Here is a 24,292-nt window from a genome sequence, read left to right on the forward strand (position 1 = left end):
GGCTTGGACAATGAGTCACATTTGGTGTGTCAAGTCTCCAGTGGTTCCCCGTGTTCCAGCCTCCAGTGGTTCCCCGTGTTCCAGCCTCCAGTGGTTCCCCGTGTTCCAGCCTCCAGTGGTTCCCCGTGTTCCAGCCTCCAGTGGTTCCCCGTGTTCCAGTCTCCAGTGGTTCCCCGTGTTCCAGTCTCCAGTGGTTCCTCTCATCATTTCATTCCATACATCATTCTGCATTTCTCCTGCTTGCTCCAGACTCCAGCCACAGTTCAACAGCAGTAAGAGACTCTCCTCAGGTGTTACCCTTTGCCTAATCTATGCACCTTGTTACCAGCATTCCATTCTGTGTATTGCATCCAGCACTTAAAAAACATGCTGAGTTAGGACTGTCTCCTGCCTGGGCCTTGCTTGACTAAAAGAACTTTTATGTTACAGAGACTGTGTGCTTCTTACAAATACCAAAGTTCTGTTTGCATCAACCACAGTTACCAGTGACCTTATATTTTTCAAACCCGTTTGCATTCAGTTATCAGGTTATCTTCATTCCTCATTTGTGTTATCAGAGACTTTATTTTGCTTTAAACCATTTGCATCCAGTTACCAAATTATTCTACGTTTGTTACCAGAGACTTTGCTTTGCTTGAAACCATTTGCATTCAGTCATCAAGTTATCTTCTATATTTGTGTTGCCAGAGACTTTTGATTATTACCTTGGATTCAGTTACTGCTTATTATTTCATCTGTTACTGCCAGTTCTAAGTTATCATCCACTGCTATATCATTTCTCTGTGACTTTTATGTTTAATAAACCTCAGCGCAGGACTCTTTATGCAACCTCCACGTCTCATACGTCATTCCAACACTGACCCACTAGTGCCCCCTCCGGGAACAGACTAAATCTGAATCCTGACAACCTGACAGTTTGTCCAAGGCCCATGGACCCGGACGGTGGTCAGAGTGTGGGGTCAGGGTCACTCCAGAGTTTGGTATCACGACTCAATGGCTATGAGGCAGCACAACAACAAGTGATCCTGTTTCTACAGGGAATGTCTACCCGTTTGGATACCTTGCAGCAATCCCTTCCAAGTTCTGTTGATCCAGTTCAAGTCACTCCTGCTCCAGTTATTCCAACTTCCTCTGTACAATTCGTTCCTGTAGGTGGACCTCGCTCAAGTCAGCCCTATGGTACACCCTTCACAACTGATTCTACTGAGAGGGCGACTTCCTCCTTTGCAAATTTCAGGACTCCTCTGTCTTCTGCTGTAAAACCTGAACTTATAAACACTCTTTGTTATTTATTGGAACAACTTCAAAGTCTGCTATCAAGAATCATTCCAATCATACCAGAAATCCTAGGTGGTGCTTTAAATACAGTGAAGAGTCCTGCTCAATGTATTGAGACTAGTGCAACCTCCGTGTCAAGCTTCCTACAAACTCAAGTCTCTCCTCCTATGCAGAGAGAGGGCAGATTCCAGAGCTACTCGCGCTCCAAACTCACGGAAGCTGAACGCCGCCATCGCAAGCAGCTTCACCTCTGCTTTTACTGTGGGAGTTCTAGTCATCTTATTAAGGACTGTTCCTTCCGCAACTCAAAAGTTGGTGACAGGTCTCAACATCACAGAGTTTTCACCTGCAAACCTTCCAACGTATCCTCTACAGTTTCAAGTTCCTTTACCCCAGACAGAAGTGTCCAAAAAGTCTACGATTGGGGTCCTGTGACAAATAGACCCAATCCCAAGTTCAGAAATCAACAGAGACTATCTATGTTACCCATAACTTAAGTAGTTTCTGTGCCTACAGCCCGAGAAGGGGCATCTGTGCCTACAGCCCGAGAAGGGGCATCTGTGCCTACAGCCCGAGAAGGGGCATCTGTGCCTACAGCCCGAGAAGGGGCATCCGTGCCTACAGCCCGAGAAGGGGCATCCGTGCCTACAGCCCGAGAAGGGGCATCCGTGCCTACAGCCCGAGAAGGGGCATCCGTGCCTACAGCCCGAGAAGGGGCATCCGTGCCTACAGCCCGAGAAGGGGCGTCTGTGTCTACAGCCCCAGGTGGGGCATCTGATGTTCAGGTTCCAGAAGTGGCATCCGGGCATGCAGCTCAAAGAAGTGTGTCTGATCTATTAACCCCAGGAGGGGTCTTTGGAGTTTCAGCCTCAAGTGAGGAATCCAGGGCCAAGATCCCAGGAGGAATTCTTAAAGCCACAGATACAGACATGAACTTTTGTTTGCCAACTTCAGAGAGTGCTACCAGCTCAGTACCACTCCAAGAGGGATCATCTGGATTCTGTCTATACAGAGTCAAGTGTCAATGGACCTAGCCCGGTTCCAGCCGTCGGCCCAAAGTCTCCACTGGTTCCAGCCAGCCCAAGTAGCTCTGTTTCCAATGCTGAGCTACCTCCTTCGGTTCCAGCCGATTCCAGCATCCTCGGATCAAATCCGGTCCTATCCGTCACTCCGAGGACTCCTTCGGTTCCAGCCGATTCCAGTCTCTTCATATCAAATCCGGTTCCAGCCGGTTCAAGCATATCTGGACCCAATCCGGTCCCATCCGTCTGTCCAGATCAGCCTCCTCTGGTTCCAGCCAGCCTGAGTAGCTCTGTTTCCAATGCTGAGCTACCTTCGTCGGTTCCTGCCGATTCCAGTTCCTCTGAACCCGGTGTGGTTCTCTCCAGTGTTTCAAGTAAGCAACTCCTGTCGCTATGTCCAGAGTCTACAGTTCTTGCAGATATTGCAGTTGCCTCAACCCAGATGAAGGCTCTACGCATCTCACCCCAAGATGAAGCTTCTAGCGTTCTGTCAACCTCAGCAGAGAATTCCCGTCAGTCAATCCAGGAGATGACGTCCTCTCTCCACCCTCGAGCATTTCAAGTTGATTCTACTCCTGCTTCTGAATGCTTATTCCAGTCCTCAACTCTCAAGTGTCCTACATTGTCTTCCGAGACTTCAACTGACATTCAGCCTTCCAAGTGTCCACTAGATACGAAAGCTCCAGTCTACTTTGATGGTGACTATGCTCAGTTTCGTGCAGTGGCGAGCCAATACCTCGCTTTTACGAAGTCGGAATTTTCAGTGACTATTTCTCCAGCCAATGCAATCAGATACTTTCTCCTGTTCTTCAAAGGTAGAGCACAGGACTGGGCGAATCCTCTCATTGAATCTAAAGATCCGCTACTGAGTGATCTTCCCGCTTTCTGCGAAGCCGTAAAACAGGAGTTTGCTCCAAAGTTTATGCATTCAGAGTCATCTGGGCATTCTGGCCAATTTGTCAACAGTTTGTCTACTGCTAAGTCCTCTCCAACATCTCTGTCTGTGCAAGATCAGGATACATTAGACCAAGCTATTAAAGATTTCCAAACTGTAAAGTCAAGACAAGGTTCTCAGACTTCAGATTTGAAAGTTGCATATACTCCCGTGTCTCCATCCTACAGTAACACTTCTGAAAGTGAGGTTTGTTGATGACGACTCAAGTTACTTTATGGGGGGTTCTATCCTTCCGAGCTATGCCTTCTCCCAGGAAGTAAATTCTGTCTCAAATGACCATGAATGGTCTACTTGTTCTGAAGATGAAAGTTGGGAAGACTTTTGAGGACCTCTGCTTTTGTGTATTCCTAAGCTCTTTTTCAAGGATCCTCCAAGTTCCAGCGTGGGTGTTCGGTGCCCACCCATAAAAGGGGGGGTACTGTCAGTAATCCGCATTCTCCATTGCATCACTTCCAGTGAACAGGCGTCTCCTGGCTTCAGTCCTCTGTTTTCAGAGTATTCCCTGTGAATTGGACCTGTGGAACTACAGGTCCCAGCAGTTCCAGTCTTCAGTCTCCTGCAGCCCACAGCTCACTGTGCTCCACCTAACCAGTTCTATCATTTGGTAATCACTGGTTTCAGCCAGCAGCCTGGAGTACACAGTGATTCTAGTTAACCAGCATTAACTCCCGGTGCACTACTGATCCCAGCCAGCAACCAGCTGTGCATTGCATTAACAGTCTACAGAATCATTCTCCCGGTTAATCACCATCTCCAGTTAACTCTCAGCTGATCTGGGCACCCAATCCTGGAGGGTGTGTTCTCACAGAGATTCATCCTATCATCACAGAGCAAGGTGCTATAAACTCCAGTTCTTAGCTCATTCACATGGCCTTGGACAATGAGTCACATTTGGTGTGTCAAGTCTCCAGTGGTTCCCCGTGTTCCAGCCTCCAGTGGTTCCCCGTGTTCCAGCCTCCAGTGGTTCCCCGTGTTCCAGTCTCCAGTGGTTCCTCTCATCATTTCATTCCATACATCATTCTGCATTTCTCCTGCTTGCTCCAGACTCCAGCCACAGTTCAACAGCAGTAAGAGACTCTCCTCAGGTGTTACACTTTGCCTAATCTATGCACCTTGTTACCAGCATTCCATTCTGTGTATTGCATCCAGCACTTAAAAAAACATGCTCAGTTAGGACTGTCTCCTGCCTGGGCCTTGCTTGACTAAAAGAACTTTTATGTTACAGAGACTGTGTGCTTCTTACAAATACCAAAGTTCTGTTTGCATCAACCACAGTTACCAGTGACCTTATATTTTTCAAACCCGTTTGCATTCAGTTATCAGGTTATCTTCATTCCTCATTTGTGTTATCAGAGACTTTATTTTGCTTTAAACCATTTGCATCCAGTTACCAAATTATTCTACGTTTGTTACCAGAGACTTTGCTTTGCTTGAAACCATTTGCATTCAGTCATCAAGTTATCTTCTATATTTGTGTTGCCAGAGACTTTTGATTATTACCTTGGATTCAGTTACTGCTTATTATTTCCTCTGTTACTGCCAGTTCTAAGTTATCATCCACTGCTATATCATTTCTCTGTGACTTTTATGTTTAATAAACCTCAGCGCAGGACTCTTTATGCAACCTCCACGTCTCATACGTCATTCCAACACTGACCCACTAGTGCCCCCTCCGGGAACAGACTAAATCTGAATCCTGACAACCTGACACCTCTGTGTCGTCAGTGCTCGTCCATAATTGTATACCTACTGTACCTGTGGTGGGTTTTTTTTTTCTATCTTCTTCATACTAGTAGTTTAGGAGTCTGCTGACAGTGTCCAGCAGGTCCGTCATTATATTATATATACCTGCAGTAGTGATATATATATATATATATATATATATATATATATATATTTTTTTTTTATATCATTATCATCTCTATACTAGCAGACGCAGTACGGTAGTCCACGGCTGTAGCTACCTCTGTGTCGTCAGTGCTCGTCCATAATTGTATACCTACCTGTGGTGGGTTTTTTTTTTCTATCTTCTTCATTGTCAGAGATGGTTTTGTTTGTGTCCCCGGAGGGGGCGCTAGTGGGTCAGTGGAGGTAGGAGGAATGAAGTGAGGAGGCAGTACTGGATTTCTGCGCATGTGCACAATGAGGTTTATTAATAACAAAGTCCAGATAATAATAATAATGCAGCAGAAAGTAAAACAAACGAATGCAATGGAAATGGCAATGATAACGGCAATGGGAATAGCAATGGTAATAGCAAATGGTAATCTGAAAGTCTATGGCAGAGTTTGTAATAAGGAGATGAAACCGGAATGGTTAAAACGTGGAGCCAGCAGAGATGGGAATAATGGTAGCAAACCTGGTAGCAATGCAGGAGACGTGGTGTTAATGTCCACTGTGCTGGTGGAAAGCACAATCAGCTTGCAGGCTGAATCACAGGTGAGATGTTAGAATGCACCTGGATAGGGAGTCTCTACTGCTGATGGCTGGAGCACACTGAAGGTGTGAAGCCAGAAAGGTATTGCTGTGGTGCTGGTGCTTGTAGTTCCACGGAGTAGCAGATACAGGAGAATATCCAGGAACACGGAGACACAGGAGAGTATCCAGGAACACGGAGGATCAGGTGAATATCCATGAACATGGAGGAACAGGATAACAGGTCCAAACACACGAGTCGCAGGAGTGACACAAAGTTCAGGACAACCTCTGACTCACCCAGCAGCTCCTGATATACCCCCTGACCGGCAGGCATTGGCTGGAGTGAGACAAGGGGGTGCGGCCAAGCTCCGGATTGGCCGCCGCACTTACACTGGGAAATACTATCATGGCGGCGCCCATGCCGCGGCCCGGCAGGAACGCGGCGCGCTCACACACCCGTTGACTCCAGGGGCGCTTCCAGGCCTGAGGGTGCATCCACGAGCAGGGCGACAGGTGACAGCAACATGCAGTGACCCCGGACGGAGTCCGCTCCGGCGGACCGACATGACAGCGGTGAGTCGATTCCTGACAGTACCCCCTCCTTTATGGGTGGGCACCGAACACCCACGTGGCTTGGAAGGATGAGACCTGTGGAAAACACGGACCAACCTGGGAGCGTGGACATCAGCAGAGTTCACCCAACTCCTCTCCTCAGGACCATAGCCGGCCCAGTCGATGAGATATTGCAAACGACCATACCGGTGACGGGAGTGCAGGATCTTCTCTATCTCGAACTCTATGCCCCGCTGAGTTGGAATGCTGGGGCCAGCTGGAAGAGCTCTTTGGAAGCGATTCAGGACTAATGGTCTGAGGAGAGAGACATGGAAAGCATTAGGAATTCGTAATGAAGAGGGTAACTTGAGCTTGTAAGCCACAGGGTTAAGAACTCTTTCGATGGAGAAAGGACCGATGAAGCGTGGTGCAAACTTCATCGAAGGCACTTTAAGACGGAGATTCTGAGTGGACAGCCAGACTTTATCCCCTGGTTTCAAGCTGGGAACTGCACGTCTCTTGCGGTCGGCAAAGAACTTGTATCGGGCAGAAGCCTTTTTGAGGGAAGTATGAATCCTCCTCCAAATTGTCGAAAACTGACTGAGGACAGTAGTGGCAGCAGGAACATCGATGCTAGGAAGATCTTGAAAATCAGGAACACGTGGATGTTGCCCATAAACAGCGAAGAACGGAGTAGTTTCAGTAGCTGTGTGGTAGCGGAAATTGTGAGCGAATTCAGCCCACGGGAGCAAATCCACCCAGTCATCTTGGAAAGATGATACGTACAGTCTCAGGAAAGTTTCCAACTCCTGGTTTACCCTCTCTGTCTGCCCATTCGTCTGAGGATGATATGCTGACGAGAACTTGAGATGGACCTGCATGGCAGAACAGAGAGCTCTCCAAAACCTTGCCACAAACTGAACTCCACGGTCAGATATTATTTCAGTGGGTAGTCCATGTAAACGGAAAATCTCCCGCAGGAAGATTTGAGCCAGTTTTGGAGCTGAAGGAAGTCCTTGGAGTGGAACAAAATGAGCCATTTTGGTAAATCTGTCGACCACTACCCAGATGGTATTGAATCCTTGGGAGAAAGGAAGGCCAGAGATGAAATCCATCGACAGATGTGACCAAGGGCGGCTGGGAATGGATAATGGCTGTAACTGACCTGCTGGAGACTGACGAGGAGTCTTGTGCTGCACACATTTAGGACAAGAAGCTACAAAGTCTTTAATGTCAACTTTCATCTTCGGCCACCAGTATGTCCCGGAGAGAAATTTAAAAGTCTTTAGGACACCAGGATGCCCAGTAAATTTAGACTGATGGGCCCAAGACAGCAACTTAGAACGGAGTTCAGGAGCAACAAAAATCTTACCAGGAGGCGGAGCTGGAGAAACTTGTGATGAGGCAAACGCCACAGGATCCAGGATGGAGCGTGGTACTGGATCGGACATCTCGTCCTCGGATTCCATGGATCGAGACAGGGCATCTGCATTGGTATTCTGAGAACCTGGGCGGAAATGGAGCTTAAAATTAAAACGGGAGAAGAACATAGCCCATCGGGACTGGCGAGGATTAAGGCACTGAGCTGCCTTCAAATAGAGCAGGTTTTTATGATTCGTATAGATGTTTAATGGAAACTTCGCCCCTTCCAGGAGATACCTCCATTCCTCAAGGGCCAGCTTAATCGCCAGAAGCTCTTGATCTCCGATGGAATAATTAACTTCAGCAGGAAGAAATTTGCGGGAAAAGAATCCACAGGGATGGATCTTCCCGTCAGCTCCTATCTGAGAGAGAACAGCTCCCACTCCTACTGTGGAGGCATCCACCTCCAACTCGAATGGCTTATTAACATCAGGTTGTAGCAAGACTGGTGCGGTCATAAAAGCCATCTTGATTTTCTGAAACGCAGCCAGGGCATCTTCTGACCAGTTGGAATGATCTGCCCCTTTTCGAGTTAAGCTGGTAATAGGAGCAATGAGAGTTGAAAAGCCTCGGATGAATTTCCTATAATAATTGGCGAAGCCCAGGAATCGTTGAATTGACTTGAGAGTATTCGGAATGGACCAATTGGCAATGGCTTCCAATTTTGCCGGGTCCATCTGAAGATCCGATCCAGAAATGATATACCCCAGGAAGGGTATGGAGGCAACTTCGAAGGTGCACTTGGACAACTTGCCGTAGAGACGATTCTCACGAAGACGTCGGAGAACTTCACGGACTTGGAGACGATGAGAGGAGAGGTCTTGAGAGAAGATGAGGATATCGTCCAGGTAAACTACGAGATATTTGTACAGAACGTCACGGAAGATTTCATTAACAAAGTGCTGGAACACTGCTGGGGCATTGCTCAACCCGAATGGCATTACCAGGTACTCGTAATGGCCATCCCGAGTATTGAAAGCCGTCTTCCATTCATCACCGCTGCGGATTCTGATGAGATTATAGGCACCGCGGAGATCTAACTTGGTGAAGATGCGGGCTCCTTTGACCCTATCAAATAACTCGGTAATAAGAGGTAACGGGTAGCTGTTCTTAATGGTAATGTCATTAAGTCCCCGGTAGTCAATACATGGACGTAGTCCTCCATCTTTCTTTTTAACAAAAAAGAAACCTGCCCCAGCAGGTGATGATGAGGGACGGATGAATCCTTTCTGTAGATTTTCTTGGATGTATTTACTCATCGCTTCGGTTTCAGGAACAGATAACGGGTAGGTGCGCCCCCTAGGTGGTTTTTTGCCAGGAACAAGGTCGATGGGGCAATCCCACTCTCTATGGGGCGGTAGAACATCAGCGGCCTTTTCGCTGAAGACGTCAGCGAAGTCTTGGTAGGCCATTGGAAAAGTAGACGGGGTCTTGATTTCAGAGGTCTTGACAGGAACAACTTGGGCTAAACAAGACTGACGGCAATGTGACCCCCAAGCAGTTAGTTGTAATGTAGACCAGTCAATCTGTGGGTTATGTAGCTGGAGCCAGGGCATACCTAACACAATCTCCTGAGTTGCCTGTGGAATAACTAAAAACTTTATTAACTCAGAATGTAGGAACCCAACCCCCAGTATCACTGGCCTGGTTTGTTGAGTGATATACCCCTTAGAGATACGGCTACCATCTACTGCCGTAATGTAGACGGGACATGAAAGTTCACAGACCGGCAGATGAAACTTGTCTACCGCAGCTTGAGTGATGTAATTCCCCGCTGCACCACAGTCTACCAACGCAGTTGCAGATTGGAGTCCAGCCGTCGTCTCTAAGGTCACAGGAAGAATGAGATCTTGGGTTGAAGGAGCTTGCTTGAAAGATCCCAACTTGACTCCTCCCTTACAAGTCAGGATCTGGCGTTTCCCGAACGCACTGGACAAGAACTTATTTGGTGGCCTACTGCCGCACAGTAAAGACACAGTCTCTCACGGAGTCTCCTTGACCGCTCCTCAGCAGTTAGGCGGGACCTATTAATTTGCATAGGCTCATCAGAAGGTGGAGGCTACAACTGTACAGGAGGTACCATTCTTGGTTTGCGACACTCAGCACGAGCACGCTCATTGTTGCGTTCGCGGATGCGAGAGTCCAACTTGATACATAGGGAGATTAGCTCGGGTAATTGCTCAGGAATATCACGAGTTGCCAGTTCATCTTTTATCCTCTCCGAGAGTCCATGCCAGAAGGCTGCTACCAAGGCTTGGTTATTCCACTGGATCTCTGCGGTTAGCGTCTGGAACTGGATGACGTATTGGCCCATACTGCGAGTCCCTTGACGGAGCTGGAGAAGATCTGCGGAGGCTGATGTGGCACGACCCGGTTCATCGAAGATGCGTCTGAAGATGGAAACAAACTCGGCATAGTTGTTCATCAACGGGTCGGCACGTTCCCACAGAGGAGACACCCAGCTCAGGGCTGATCCAGAGAGCAGTGAGATGATATAAGCAACCTTGGACCTTGGCGTGGGAAAATTGTGAGGTAAAAGTTCAAACTGGACTTCACACTGGATGAGGAACCCACGGCATAACTTCGGACTGCCATCATACCTGCTAGGCACAGGCAAGTGCAAACGAGATACAGGAGCAGATGCAGCCGGAGAAGAAGAAGAACCCCCAACACTGGCATGTGCAGGGGTAACAGGAACTGGAGGTGCAGGCGCACTTAGCAGAGATTGTTGTAACGTATCAATCCGGGAGGACATCCCTTGCAGAAACTGGAATATCTGCTGCTGCACAACCTCTTGTCCATCCAAACGGGAGACCAGATTTTTTTAAGGCCCCTGACCCCACACTCTGACCACCGTCCGAGTCCATCGGTCCTGAACTTACTGTCAGAGACGGTTTTGTTTGTGTCCCCGGAGGGGGCGCTAGTGGGTCAGTGGAGGTAGGAGGAATGAAGTGAGGAGGCAGTACTGGATTTCTGCGCATGTGCACAATGAGGTTTATTAATAACAGAAAGTCCAGATAATAATAATAATGCAGCAGAAAGTAAAACAAACGAATGCAATGGAAATGGCAATGATAACGGCAATGGTAATAGCAATGGTAATGGCAAATGGTAATCTGAAAGTCTATGGCAGAGTTTGTAATATGGAGATAAAACCGGAATGCTTAAAACGTGGAGCCAGCAGAGATGGGAATAATGGTAGCAAACCTGGTAGCAATGCAGGAGACGTGGTGTTAATGTCCACTGTGCTGGTGGAAAGCACAATCAGCTTGCAGGCTGAATCACAGGTGAGATGTTAGAATGCACCTGGATAGGGAGTCTCTACTGCTGATGGCTGGAGCACACTGCAGGTGTAGAAGGTGTGAAGCCAGAAAGGTATTGCTGTGGTGCTGGTGCTTGTAGTTCCACGAAGTAGCAGATACAGGAGAATATCCAGGAACACGGAGACACAGGAGAGTATCCAGGAACACGGAGGATCAGGTGAATATCCAGGAACACGGAGGAACAGGATAACAGGTCCAAACACACGAGTCGCAGGAGTGACACAAAGTTCAGGACAACCTCTGACTCACCCAGCAGCTCCTGATATACCCCCTGACCGGCAGGCATTGGCTGGAGTGAGACAAGGGGGTGCGGCCAAGCTCCGGATTGGCCGCCGCACTTACACTGGGAAATACTATCATGGCAGCGCCCATGCCGCGGCCCGGCAGGAACGCGGCGCGCTCACACGCCCGTTGACTCCAGGGGCGCTTCCAGGCCTGAGGGTGCATCCACGAGCAGGGCGACAGGTGACAGCAACATGCAGTGACCCCGGACGGAGTCCGCTCCGGCGGACCGACATGACAGCGGTGAGTAGATTCCTGACATTCATACTAGTAGTTTAGGAGTCTGCTGACAGTGTCCAGCAGGTCCGTCATTATATTATATATCACAAAAGAAAGGTTGTTGTGAATCCCTGGCAAGTGGCGCAAAAAAGAGCAGCCCGTAGGCCGGTTCACCACACCTGAACCTCACCAAAAAGTTCAGATACCACAATTTTTGAATACAAATGTGTGGGACACCAGAATAACAGGCGCTTAACAGATTAAATCACGAAATATACTTAGTAAAACGTCCCTGGAATGTGCAGGAAAGGTGGAGCTTCCAGTTATCCATTATTGAAACATTACTACACAAGTATATATATACCATCTTTTCATGTGAATATCGAGTTGAGGAGAAAGAATCGCTTCAGAGAAGGGAAATACGCCTGTCGACACGATAACTGGAAGCTCCACCTTTCCTACACATTCCAGGGACGTTTTACTAAGTATATTTCTTGATTTAATCTGTTAAGCGCCTGTTATTCTGGTGTCCCACACATTTGTATTCAAAAATTATATTATATATACCTGCAGTAGTGATATATATATATATATATATATATATATATATATATATATATATATATATATTTTATATCATTATCATCTCTATACTAGCAGACGCAGTACGGTAGTCCACGGCTGTAGCTACCTCTGTGTCATCAGTCACTCATCATCCATAAGTATACTAGTATCCATCCATCTCCATTGTTTACCTGAGGTGCCTTTTAGTTGTGCCTATTGAAATATGGAGAACAAAAATGTTGAGGTTCCAAAAATAGGGAAAGATCAAGATCCACTTCCACCTCGTGCTGAAGCTGCTGCCACTAGTCATGGCCGAGACGATGAAATTCCATCAACGTCGTCTGCCAAGGCCGATGCCCAATGTCATAGTACAGAGCATGTAAAATCCAAAACACAAAATATCAGTAAAAAAAGGACTCAAAAATCTAAAATAAAATCGTCGGAGGAGAAGCGTAAACTTGCCAATACGCTATTTACCACACGGAGTGGCAAGGAACGGCTGAGGCCCTGGCCTATGTTCATGGCTTATGGTTCAGTTTCACATGAGGATGGAAGCACTCAGCCTCTCGCTAGAAAAATGAAAAGACTTAAGCTGGCAAAAGCACAGCAAAGAACTGTGCGTTTTTTCGAAATCACAAATCCACAAGGAGAGTCCAATTGTGTCGTTTGCGATGCCTGACCTTCCCAACACTGGATGTGGAGAGCATGCGCCTTTCACCATTTGCACGCCCCCTGCAAGTGCTGGAAGGAGCACCCGCAGTCCAGTTCCTGATAGTCAGATTGAAGATGTCAGTGTTGAAGTACACCATGATGAGGAGGATATGGGTGTTGCTGGCGCTGGGGAGGAAATTTACAAGGAGGATTCTGATGGTGAGGTGGTTTGTTTAAGTCAGGCACCCGGGGAGAGACCTGTTGTCCGTGGGAGGAATATGGCCATTGACATGCCTGGTGAAAATACCCAAAAAATCAGCTCTTTGGTGTGGAAGTATTTCAACAGAAATGCGGACAACTGGTGTCAAGCCGTGTGTTGCCTTTGTCAAGCTGTAATAAGTAGGGGTAAGGACGTTAACCACCTCGGAACATCCTCCCTTATACGTCACCTGCAGCGCATTCATCATAAGTCAGTGACAAGTTCAAAAACTTTGGTCGACAGCGGAAGCAGTCCACTAACCAGTAAATCCCTTCCTCTTGTAACCAAGCTCACGCAAACCACCCCACCAACTCCCTCAGTGTCAATTTCCTCCTTCCCCAGGAATGCCAATAGTCCTGCAGGCCATGTCACTGGCAATTCTGATGAGTCCTCTCCTGCCTGGGATTCCTCCGATGCATCCGTGCGTGTAACGCCTACTGCTGCTGGCGCTGCTGTTGCTGCTGGACGACGATGGTCATCCCAGAGGGGATGTCGTAAGACGACTTTTACTACTTCCACCAAGCAATTGACTGTCCAACAGTCCTTTGCGAGGAAGATTAAATATCACAGCAGTCATCCTGCTGCAAAGCGGATAACTGAGGCCTTGGCATCCTGGGCGGTGAGAAATGTGGTTCCGGTATCCATCATTACTGCAGAGCCAACTATAGACTTGTTTGAGGTACTGTGTCCCCGGTACCAAACACCATCTAGGTTCCATTTCTCTAGGCAGGCGATACCGAAAATGTACACAGACCTCAGAAAAAGACTCACCAGTGTCCTAAAAAATGCAGTTGTACCCAATGTCCACTTAACCACGGACATGTGGACAAGTGGAGTAGGGCAGACTCAGGACTATATGACTGTGACAGCCCACTGGGTAGATGTATTGACTCCCGCCGCAAGAACAGCAGCGGCGGCACCAGTAGCAGCATCTCGCAAACGACAACTCTTTCCTAGGCAGGCTATGCTTTGTATCACCGCTTTCCAGAATATGCACACAGCTGAAAACCTCTTACGGCAACTGAGGAAGATCATCGCAGAATGGCTTACCCCAATTGGACTCTCCTGTGGATTTGTGGCATCGGACAACGCCAGCAATATTGTGTGTGCATTAAATCTGGGCAAATTCCAGCACGTCCCATGTTTTGCACATACCTTGAATTTGGTGGTGCAGAATTATTTAAAAAACGACAGGGGCGTGCAAGAGATGCTGTCGGTGGCCAGAAGAATTGCGGGACACTTTCAGCGTACAGGCACCACGTACAGAAGACTGGAGCAACACCAAAAACGCCTGAACCTGCCCTGCCATCATCTGAAGCAAGAAGTTGTAACGAGGTGGAATTCAACCCTCTATATGCTTCAGAGGTTGGAGGAGCAGCAAAAGGCCATTCAAGCCTATACAACTGAGCACGATATAGGAGGTGGAATGCACCTGTCTCATGCGCAGTGGAGAATGATTTCAACGTTGTGCAAGGTTCTGCAACCTTTTGAACTTGCCACACGTGAAGTCAGTTCAGACACTGCCAGCCTGAGTCAGGTCATTCCCCTCATCAGGCTTTTGCAGAAGAAGCTGGAGACATTGAAGGAGGAGCTAACACAGCGATTCCGCTAGGCATGTGGGACTTGTGGATGGAGCCCTTAATTCGCTTAACAAGGATTCACGGGTGGTCAATCTGTTGAAATCAGAGCACTACATTTTGGCCACCGTGCTCGATCCTAGATTTAAAACCTACGTTGTATCTCTCTTTCCGGCAGACACAAGTCTGCAGGGGTTCAAAGAACTGCTGGTGAGAAAATTGTCAAGTCAAGCGGAACGCGACCTGTCAACATCTCCTCCTTCACATTCTCCCGCAACTGGGGGTGCGAGGAAAAGGCTCAGAATTCCGAGCCCACCCGCTGGCGGTGATGCAGGGCAGTCTGGAGCGACTGCTGATGCTGACATCTGGTCCGGACTGAAGGACCTGCCAACGATTACGGACATGTCGTCTACTGTCATTGCAAATGATTCTCTCACCATTGAAAGAATGGTGGAGGATTATATGAGTGACCGCATCCAAGTAGGCACGTCAGACAGTCCGTACGTATACTGGCAGGAAAAAGAGGCAATTTGGAGGCCCTTGCACAAACTGGCTTTATTCTACCTAAGTTGCCCTCCCACAAGTGTGTACTCCGAAAGAGTGTTTAGTGCCGCCGCTCACCTTGTCAGCAATGGGCGTACGAGGTTACTTCCAGAAAATGTGGAGAAGATGATGTTCATTAAAATTAATTATAATCAATTCCTCCGAGGAGACATTCACTAGCAGCAATTGCCTCCACAAAGTACACAGGGAGCTGAGATGGTGGATTCCAGTGGGGACGAATTGATAATCTGTGAGGAGGGGGATGTACACGGTGATGAATCGGAGGATGATGATGAGGTGGACATCTTGCCTCTGTAGAGCCAGTTTGTGCAAGGAGAGATTAATTGCTTCTTTTTTGGTGGGGGTCCAAACCAACCCGTCATTTCAGTCACAGTCGTGTGGCAGACCCTGTCACTGAAATGATGGGTTGGTTAAAGTGTGCATGTCCTGTTTATACAACATAAGGGTGGGTGGGAGGGCCCAAGGACAATTCCATCTTGAAACTCTTTTTTTCTTTAATTTTTCTTTGCGTCATGTGCTGTTTGGGGAGTGTTTTTTGGAAGGGCCATCCTGCGTGACACTGCAGTGCCACTCCTAGATGGGCCAGGTGTTTGTGTCGGCCACTAGGGTCGCTTATCTTAGTCACACAGCTACCTCATTGCGCCTCTTTTTTTCTTCTTTGCATCATGTGCTGTTTGGGGAGTATTTTTTGGAAGGGCCATCCTGCGTGACACTGCAGTGCCACTCCTAGATGGGCCAGGTGTTTGTCTGCCCCTAGGGTCACTTATCTTAGTCACACAGCTACCTCATTGCGCCTCTTTTTTTTTTCTTCTTTGCGTCATGTGCTGTTTGGGGAGTATTTTTTGGAAGGGCCATCCGGCCTGACACTGCAGTGCCACTCCTAGATGGGCCAGGTGTTTGTGTCGGCCACTAGGGTTGCTTAGCTTACTCACACAGCTACCTCATTGCGCCTCTTTTTTTCTTTGCGTCATGTGCTGTTTGGGGGGTGTTTTTTGGAAGGGCCATCCTGCGTGACACTGCAGTGCCACTCCTAGATGGGCCAGGTGTTTGTGTCGGCCCCTAGGGTCACTTATCTTAGTCACACAGCTACCTCATTGCGCCTCTTTTTTTTCTTCTTTGCGTCATGTGCTGTTTGGGGAGTATTTTTTGGAAGGGCCATCCGGCCTGACACTGCAGTGCCACTCCTAGATGGGCCAGGTGTTTGTGTCGGCCACTTGGGTCGCTGAGCTTAGTCATCCAGCGACCTCAGTGAAAATTTTAGGACTAAAAATAATATTGTGAGGTGTTCAGAATAGACTGAAAATGAGTGTAAATTATGGTTTTTGAGGTTAATAATACTTTGGGATCAAAATGACCCCCAAATTCTATGATTTAAGCTGTTTTTTAGGGTTTTTTGAAAAAAACACCCGAATCCAAAACACATCCGAATCCGACAAAAAAAATTTGGTGAGGTTTTGCCAAAACGCGTCCGAATCCAAAACACGGCCACGGAAACGAACCCAAAACCAAAACACAAAATCCGAAAAATTTCCGGTGCACATCTCTAATATGTAACATAAATACATTCTGTGCTTAGATTTAGGTCCCATCACCATAATATCTCGTTATGGTATGCAATTATTCCAAAATACAGAAAAATCTGATATCCAAAATTCCTCTGGTCCCAAGCATTTTGGATAAGGGATACTCAACCTGTATACGCATCTGATAGATAAATGGAAGGACTTGTACTGTATATCATTTTATTAGATGGTTTGTCACAGAAATGGAGATTATAATTGTATACGTATATATACACAAGGGAGATGAAATTGTCTATGCAGTCGAATAAGACTAAGAATATTAGAGTATAAATTACTAGCTACACAAGCTATTCAGAGACTGCAAGTAGATCTGTTCAGAGAGAAAGAGACACTGATGCTATCATTTAATGTAGAAAATAATCAAGACAGAAATGAGTCTGTATGAAGAACAACTGTCACGTTACCCATCTGGGTGTTATGAGATCTAGAGTTCTTTGTACTAAGCCAGCGGAGGAGATATACTGGGTCTTTATACTTCATGACATAGATCAGTTCTCTACATTCAGCTTACTGGATACAGAGTCATGTAACTTTACATTCAGAACAGAGAAATGTCATTTATTTTGGGCTACACTGGTAACCAGGATAAAGAATTATAGTTACACATCTAAGCAGGAATTTCTAAAGTGTCCTCAGACTCAGTAAAGGAACTTTCACGCTCTCATATATTTGGAATATAACAGAACATTGTTGTTTATCATCTTTATGGGCCACAACTTGCGCAACCCAGGTTTTTTCAGAGTCCCCGGGTCACTTATTCAGCGCGGTTATCACCAAATATTGTATTGTGTATTGCATGCAATTGTTTTGTATAGGAGAGTGGGGTAGCTAGGACATGGGTGTATGCATAAACCTAGTTATTACTTATTAGTATATGAATAAGGTGTGTAAAATAATATTACAAATATAATACTTACCAACTGTTGTTGCTGGAGGTTGATTGGAAGAGCTGGAAAGAAGAACGGGTATATGGGTAATATATGATTTATATATATAGAGAGAGAGAGAGAGAGAGAGAGAGAGAGAGAGAGATATGTACATATAGCAGTCAGGCATCCCATGCAGCATGTTATTAGAGCAATAGCTTGGGTGGAGGCACATTATTAGAATTAGTAACCTTGTCAGACATAAGGGAGGGTTACACTGTCGACCTAGTGACTGTCAACCCAAACATTGTCGACCTAGACACTGTGGATCCTATGATCCACACCCTTGCATTGTCCTGCTGTACTATGGGACTGTAACCACTTCAGGAGCTGAAGGAGTTAATACAATCAGGAAGTGAGAGAGAGGCTCTGTGTGAGCTCAGAGTGGAGGACATGGATTAGGGGAAGGAGGGGGGAGGAGAAGTTTCCTGTGTGTGTGGAGAGAGGAGCAGGAGTGAGGACGCTGGTGCTGGGCTTGTTTTTCACTCATCAGCTGCTTGTTTTTTATTTAGAGTTAGCAACATTGGACACAACACATTTCAGTGGAGGAGGCGGCGGGAGAGGAGGTGACGGTGACCGGCAGTGAGGTGAGCGATGTTCCTGGTGTATGAGAGACATCTGTGGGCACCATATATGGTATGAGTGACCAGCTCCCCATACGTGGGACCTAGGCCCTTATTCAGACCTGATGCAAAAGCAAAATCTATCTCTAATGGGCAAAACCATGTGCACTGCAGGTGGGGCAGATGTAACATGTGCAGAGAGAGTTAGATTTGGATGGGTTATACTGTTTCTGTGCAGGGTAAATACTGGCTGCTTTATTTTTACACTGCAATTTAGATTTCAGTTTGAACACACCCCACCCAAATCTAACTCTCTCTGCACATGTTACATCTGCCCCACCTGCACTGCACATGGTTTTGCCCATTAGAGAAATATTTTGCTGTTGCAATCAGGTCTGAATTAGGTCCCTTATGCAGTAAGGATTGCAATTTCTGATAAAAAGCAGTTTCTGCGATCAAATAGTTGCCGCCCAGAAATTGAGAAAAAACGCCCATTGCAGAAACTGTGACTGCATCGCAATATGCAGCTGATCGCAGAACCATGCGCAATTACCGGAACATGGAAGATTTTCCTATCTGCGCCAGGTAAGGTCGGCTACAATTCTTGTGACACAAGAGGCTGGAAGTGGTCATCGCTGACGTCAGAGGCCCTCCTTAAAAACTCCTGGACACGCCTGCGTTTTATCACATACACCCAGAAAATGGCAGGTTTCCACCCAGAAATGCCGGCTTCCTGACAGTCAAATAACGTCTGCATTGTGATCACGATGTGTACGCATTTACTGTCGCTATTATTACTCGCACGTGCGCAATGCAAACACTGCTCATGTGCAGCCGTTCCAGAATAAGCCGGATTGTGATTTGATCATTTTGCAATCCTTACTGAATAAGGTCCTTGGATGGAAGGTGGGCGAGCGGCAGATGGGGGATGGGGATGACCCTGCTGTGTAATACACAGCGCTCATTATATTTATACATGTAGCATCATATACTGGCATATATATTGTGTATATTATATATACATATGTAGCCATGATCATCGTTGTGTATCGCGGCAGCGATGTTGTGACAAGTGTGCCCACTGCGTACGCATGCACACACCATGTTACCCTATGGGGCTAACACCCGCTGCAATCAGTATCACAGCGGCGCGTTCACACTATGCAGCAATGCGTGGGCATGTGTGAATGCATCACGGTATAGATGAGCGTGGCTACAGCTGTAGTATAGGTGTATATAGTGAGAGAAAGCTATATCTGTATCCTATCATGTGTATAACCTAGGACAGTATCCCTGCTGTATAATAACACTGCACATTATACATATACAGTGTATATATAGAGAGATGTTATTGGTATATAGTCCCTAGTGTATCATGTGTATAACCTAGGACAGTGTCCCTCCTGTATAATAACACTGCACATTATACATATACAGTATATATAGAGAGAGATGTTATTGGTATATAGTCCCTAGCGTATCATGTGTATAACCTAGGGCAGAGTCCCTGCTGTATAATAACACTGCACATTATACATATACAGTATATATAGAGATAGATATTATTGTTATATAGTCCCTAGTGTATCATGTATATAACCTAGGACAGCGTCCCTGCTGTATAATAACACTGCACATTATACATATACAGTATATATAGAGATAGATGTTATTGGTATATAGTCCCTAGTGTATCATGTATATAACCTAGGACAGTATCCCTGCTGTATAATAACACTGCACATTATACATATACAGTATATATAGAGATAGATATTATTGTTATATAGTCCCTAGTGTATCATGTATATAACCTAGGACAGAGTCCCTGCTGTATAATAACACTGCACATTATACATATACAGTATATATACAGATAGATGTTATTGGTATATAGTCCCTAGCGTATCATGTATATAACCTAGGACAGAGTCCCTGCTGTATAATAACACTGCACATTATACATATACAGTATATATAGAGATAGATGTTATTTGTATATAATCCCCAGCTTATCATGTGTATAACCTAGGACAGTAACCCTGCTGTATAATAACACTGCACATTATACATATACAGTATATAGAGAGAGAGATGTTAATGGTATTTCTCTGACGTCCTAGTGGATGCTGGGACTCCGTAAGGACCATGGGGAACAGCGGCTCCGCAGGAGACAGGGCACAAGAATAAAAGCTTAGGATCAGGTGGTGTGCACTGGCTCCTCCCCCTATGACCCTCCTCCAAGCCTCAGTTAGATTCTTGTGCCCGGCCGAGAAGGGTGCAAGCTAGGTGGCTCTCCTGAGCTGCTTAGAATAAAAGTTTAATTTAGGTTTTTTATTTTCAGTGAGTCCTGCTGGCAACAGGCTCACTGCATCGAGGGACTAAGGGGAGAAGAAGCGAACTCACCTGCGTGCAGAGTGGATTAGGCTACTGGACATTAGCTCCAGAGGGACGATCACAGGTTCAGCCTGGATGGGTCACCGGAGCCGCGCCGCCGGCCCCCTTACAGAGCCAGAAGAGTGAAGAGGTCCGGAGAAAGCGGCGGCAGAAGACTTTCCTGTCTTCAGATAAGGTAGGCGCACAGCACCGCAGCTGTGCGCCATTGCTCTCAGCACACTTCACACTCCGGTCACTGAGGGTGCAGGGCGCTAGGGGGGGAGCGCCCTGAGACGCAATAAAAACGAAAATACCTTATGTGGCAAAAAGAAATACATCACATATAGCTCCTGGGCTATATGGATGTATTTAACCCCTGCCAGATTTTCCAGAAAAAGCGGGAGATAAGGACGTCGTGAAGGGGCGGAGCCTATCTCCTCAGCACACAAGCGCCATTTTCCCTCACAGCTCCGCTGTAAGGACGGCTCCCTGACTCTCCCCTGCAGGCCTGCTACAGAATCAGGGTAAAAAAGAGTAGGGGGGGCACTTTTGGCAGCTAAAATATAAAACAAGCTATATAGGGAGAAACACTTATATAAGGTTATCCCTGTTTATATATATATATATATATATATATATATATATATATATATAGCGCGTTTTTGGTGTGTGCTGGCAAACTCTCCCTCTGTCTCCCCAAAGGGCTAGTGGGGTCCTGTCCTCTATCAGAGCATTCCCTGTGTGTATGCTGTGTGTCGGTACGTGTGTGTCGACATGTATGAGGAGGAAAATGATGTGGAGGCGGAGCAATTGCCTGGGTTAGTGATGTCACCCCCTAGGGAGTCGACACCTGACTGGATGGTCGTATTTAAAGAATTACGTGACAATGTCAGCACTTTACAAAAGACTGTTGACGACATGAGACAGCCGGCAAATCAATTAGTGCCTGTCCAGGCGTCTCAGACACCGTCAGGGGCCCTAAAACGACCGTTACCTCAATGGGTCGACACAGTCCCAGACACAGATACTGAGTCTAGTGTCGACGGTGAGGAGACAAACGTAATGTCCAGTAGGGCCACACGTTTCATGATCACGGCAATGAAGGAGGCATTGAACATTTCTGACACTACAAGTACCACAAAGAAGGGTATTATGTGGGGTGTGAAAAAACTACCAGTAGTTTTTCCTGAGTCAGATGAATTAAATGAGGTGTGTGATAAAGCGTGGGTTTCCCCCGACAAAAAGCAGCTAATTTCTAATAAATTATTGGCACTATATCCTTTCCCGCCAGAGGTTAGGACCCGTTGGGAAACACCCCCTAGGGTAGATAAAGCGCTCACACGTTTATCTAAACAAGTAGCGTTAACGTCTCCTGACACGGCCACCCGCAAAGAACCAGCTGATAGAAGGCTGGAAAATATCCTAAAAAGCATATACACACATACTGGTGTTATACTGCGACCAGCAGTCGCTTCAGCCTGGATGTGCAGTGCTGGAGTCGCGTGGTCGGATTCCCTGACTGAAAATATTGATACCCTGGACAGGGACAATATATTGTTAACTATAGAGCATTTGAAGGATGCATTATTATATATGCGTGATGCACAGAGGGATATTTGCACCCTGGCATCAAGAGTAAGTGCTATGTCCATTTCTGCCAGAAGAGCGTTATGGACGCGACAGTGGTCAGGGGATGCGGATTCCAAACGACATATGGAAGTATTGCTGTATAAAGGGGAGGAGTTATTTGGGGCTGGTCTATCGGACCTGGTGGCCACGGCAACGGCTGAAAAGTCCACCTTTCTACCCCAGGTCACCTCAAATCAGCAGAAAAAGACACCGTCTTTTCAAACTCAGTCCTTTCGTTCCCATAAGTACAAGCGAGCAAAAGGCCACTCATTTCTGCCCCGGGGCAGAGGAAGAGGAAAAAGACTGCAGCCGCTTCCCAGGAGCAGAAGCCCTCCCCTGCTTCTGCCAAGTCTTCAGCATGACGCTGGGGCTTTACAAGCAGACTCGGACACGGTGGGGGCACGTCTCAAGAATTTCAACGCGCAGTGGGCTCACTCGCAAGTGGACCCCTGGATTCTACAGGTAGTATCGCAGGGGTACAAACTGGAATTCGAGGCGTTTCCCCGTCGCCGGTTCCTGAAGTCTGCTCTACCAAAGTCTCCCTCCGACAGGGAGGCAGTTTTGGATGCCATTCACAAGCTGTATTCCCAGCAGGTGATAATCAAGGTACCCCTCCTACAACAGGGAAAGGGGTATTATTCCACGCTATTTGTGGTACCGAAGCCGGACGGCTCGGTGAGACCAATTTTAAATCTGAAATCCTTGAACACTTACATAAAAAGGTTCAAATTCAAGATGGAGTCACTCAGAGCAGTGATAGCGAACCTGGAACTATGGGGACTATGTGGTGTCTCTGGACATCAAAGATGCTTATCTCCACGTCCCAATATACCCTTCTCACCAAGGGTACCTCAGGTTTGTAGTACAAAACTGTCATTATCAGTTTCAGACGCTGCCATTTGGGTTGTCCACGGCACCTCGGGTCTTTACCAAGGTAATGGCCGAAATGATGATTCTTCTTCGAAGAAAAGGCATATTAATTATCCCTTACTTGGACGATCTCCTGATAAGGGCAAGGTCCAGGGAACAGTTAGAAGTCGGAGTAGCACTATCTCAGGTAGTGTTACGTCAGCACGGGTGGATCCTAAATATTCCAAAATCGCAGCTGATTCCAACGACACGTCTACTGTTCCTAGGAATGATTCTGGACACAGTCCAGAAAAAGGTGTTTCTCCCGGAGGAGAAGGCCAGGGAGTTATCCGAGCTAGTCAGGAACCTCCTAAAACCAGGCCAGGTGTCAGTGCACGAGGGTCCTGGGGAAAAATGGTGGCTTCTTACGAAGCGATTCCATTCGGAAGATTCCATGCAAGAACGTTTCAGTGGGATCTACTGGACAAATGGTCCGGATTGCATCTTCAGATGCATCAGCGGATAACCCTGTCGCCAAGGACAAGGGTGTCTCTTCTGTGGTGGCTGCAGAGTGCTCATCTACTAGAGGGCCGCAGATTTGGCATTCAGGATTGGATCCTGGTGACCACGGATGCCAGCCTGAGAGGCTGGGGAGCAGTCACACAGGGAAGAAATTTCCAGGGCTTGTGGTCAAGCATGGAAACATCTCTTCATATAAACATTATGGAACTAAGGGCCATCTACAATGCCCTAAGTCAAGCGAAACCCCTGCTTCAGGGTCAGGCGGTATTGATCCAATCGGACAACATCACGTCAGTCGCCCACGTAAACAGACAGGGCGGCACGAGAAGCAGGAGGGCAATGGCAGAAGCTGCAAGGATTCTTCGCTGGGCGGAAAATCATGTGATGGCACTGTCAGCAGTGTTCATTCCGGGAGTGGACAACTGGGAAGCAGACTTCCTCAGCAGACACGACCTTCACCCGGGAGAGTGGGGACTTCATCCAGAAGTCTTCCACCTGATTGTAAACCGTTGGGAAAAACCAAAGGTGGACATGATGGTGTCCCGTCTAAACAAAAAACTAGACAGATATTGTCAAGGGACCCTCAGGCAATAGCGGTGGACGCTCTGGTAACACCTTGGGTGTACCAGTCAGTGTATGTGTTCCCTCCTCTGCCTCTCATACCAAAAGTACTGAGAATCATAAGAAGGAGAGGAGTAAGAACTATTCTCGTGGTTCCGGATTGGCCAAGAAGGACTTGGTACCCGGAACTGCAAGAG

The 24,292-nt window shown here is 47.0% G+C and overlaps 1 protein-coding gene across 2 annotated transcripts in view; it reads left to right on the forward strand.

Moving 5' to 3' along the window:
- LOC134936055 (zinc finger protein 182-like) overlaps positions 1-24,292 on the forward strand; it is an 81,455-nt gene that overhangs the window by 5,407 nt on the left and 51,756 nt on the right. For both annotated transcript variants that reach the window (XM_063930962.1, XM_063930963.1), the window contains exon 2: positions 18,108-18,182. The gene's annotated coding sequence lies outside the window, so the exon portion shown is untranslated. The remainder of the gene's footprint in view (positions 1-18,107; positions 18,183-24,292) is intronic.

This window comes from Pseudophryne corroboree, chromosome 6, assembly GCF_028390025.1.
Source record: "Pseudophryne corroboree isolate aPseCor3 chromosome 6, aPseCor3.hap2, whole genome shotgun sequence".
In the NCBI taxonomy this organism is placed as follows: domain Eukaryota; kingdom Metazoa; phylum Chordata; class Amphibia; order Anura; family Myobatrachidae; genus Pseudophryne; species Pseudophryne corroboree.